This window comes from Lupinus angustifolius, chromosome LG07 (genome assembly GCF_001865875.1).
Source record: "Lupinus angustifolius cultivar Tanjil chromosome LG07, LupAngTanjil_v1.0, whole genome shotgun sequence".
Taxonomy (NCBI): domain Eukaryota; kingdom Viridiplantae; phylum Streptophyta; class Magnoliopsida; order Fabales; family Fabaceae; genus Lupinus; species Lupinus angustifolius.
The window spans coordinates 11270632-11273114 of NC_032015.1; positions in this window are offsets into that span (position 1 = coordinate 11270632).

Below are 2483 nucleotides of genomic sequence, written 5' to 3' on the forward strand. Positions count from 1 at the left end.
AAGAGAAAACTTGAAATTTTGAGAGAAATATTTTGTGTAAGGGTGAGTTTTGCAAATTTTGCATGATGATTTGTGTTTCAAGAATGAGTGTTTATATAGGAGATGGAAGTCCTTGGTCAAGGTCTTTGGTCAAGAATTTAAGAAAAACTCCTCTTTTGAGGAATTTTTGGTTCCAAGGCACCTGGCATGGTCAGACCTGTGCTGAGCGCATGGTCCCCCATGCTAAGCGGTGGGTCAGTGGTCCAGGCTTGACCGAGTAATGAGCCTTGACCAAGACTTTTGACAATGTTTTGGGCCCTTTTTTGATTTTTTCAGTTTTATGCATTTGGCCCATTAACTCATTGTTGAAAAAAAAAAACTTTTCTCTTAAAAAAATTATTTTCCGAATTTTGATCTCCCCAAAAAAAAATCGGAAATTTTTAATTCTAACAAACAGATAAAATAAGGATAAAATTGTAGAAAAGGAAATAGTATATTATATATCAAAATATACTGGGTTGTCTCCCAGCAAGCGCTTCTTTAATGTCATTAGCGTGACATCAGTTATCATCAATTTTCTTCTACTGCCCCGATGGGCCGGATTCACCTCTCAGGATTGCATTACCATGTTCTCTAGGGTTTATTTATGTGTTAGCTGAAAATGTTGATTTTTCATTTTCATCTATTTGCTTGGCCAGCTGCACAATTTGTATTTCCATATTCCTTAGAGAAGCATTAGTGTTTTTCTGATTTGCCATGGTCATCTGCATAAACTGGTTTAGAGTGTCTTCCAATTTGATGCTTTTGTCCTGAGTTGGATGCTGATATTGATTATTCCGGGGGTAAAATTTTGTTTCTGAGGAAGGTCTTGCCTCCAAGGTTGATTTTTTTGAAATTGCTTATTACCCCTATGAGGGTAATTATATTGAAAATTTTGCCTTGGAGGATTCCCAAAAAAATGCACTTCCTCATGTTGGCAGACATTGGCATCATGATCCTCATTGCAATTGTCACAACTATAAATCTGCTTCTTTGAGGTTTCCCGCAACTGTTTTGGTAGATCATTGAGTTTCCGGGTTACCTTCTCTAACTGTTGTTGAAGCAGTTTATATTGGGCCAAAACAACATCAGCTGCGTTCAGTTCAAGCATTCTACCTTGCCTAGGTGGTGGCCTTTGTTGGTTTTGACTTTTCTTATCGTTCAAGCCCATGGACTCGATAATGTCAATTGCTTCTTGCGGAGATTTAGCCATTAATTGTCCGCCTGCAGTTGCATTTAAGATCCATTTATGCTGCTGCTGAAGTCCGTTGAAAATATATGAATATGAGTTTGAACGTCAAATCCATGGTTTGGGCACTTTCTGAGCATAGATTTAAATCTATCCCATGCCTCGCATAGGCTTTCCCCAGTGGCTGGATAAAGGTGGAGATCGCAGTTTTTAAATCCATAAATTTTCCTTGCGGAAAATATCTCGACATAAATTTTTCTTCCACCAGATTCCAGTTATTTTGCATAAGTTGTGGAAGATCGAGGAATCATTCTTTAGCTTTTCCGATTAATGTTAATAGGAAAAGTCTTAGAAAGATGGTCTCCTCTTCAGACTCGGAGATCCCAACAGTACCAACCAACTCATAAAATTTAGTGAGATGGTTGTATGGATCTTCGTGGTTTAATCCAGCAAAAGGGTTGGCGTACATGAGCTGTACTAATCCTGTTTTCATTTCAGCCGGCCTTTGAGAGCCGTAAGGTCTCCCGATTCTTATCATCTTTCTGGGATTGAAACTGACAAATCCTCCTATGATGTTCTGATTTTCTGCACTAGACTCATGATTGTCTGTCATTTCTATTCTGTTTTCTTGAAAAATAGCTTTCGCTTTACATGCCTTCTTTTGTCCTCTTTTTTTTTCTAGAGAGCTTTCTCTATTTTAGGATCAAGAGAAAATTCAAATTGTTTATTCCTGCTCATGCATAAAAAAGAGTTTTTGTATCTATTTTCCAAGAAGAATTAGTGGATCAATAATATATATATTAAATAATTCACATTTTTGTACAAAGTCAAAATGAAATAATTTGTACAAAAGAAAAAATAAGTTTATGTGCAATTATTTGATTAATGACATATAAATATGAAATGTTTTATTATTAAAGCAATTCCCCAACAGCGGCACCTATTTGTTGAAAGACTTCTTTGAGAGATAGGAGTTGTTTTCCCCTCTCATTTTCTTGGTGTGTTCTTTTTAAGTAGGTGAACTCGGTTTTATTCTTTGTTCGCCATCTCGGCTTTGTTTAAATAAATTCCAACGCCGGTATAATGGTTTCAAGAATATTCCACTTACAACTTACTTCTTTAATAATCATGTAAATAAGTCATTCCTTCTTTGCCCCATCTCGGCTTTGTTAGAATAAATTCTAATGTCAGTACAATGGTATCGAAGCAATTACCTATTACATAATTATTAAGTACATTTGAATACCATCTGGGTTTTGTGGAATAAATTCCAACA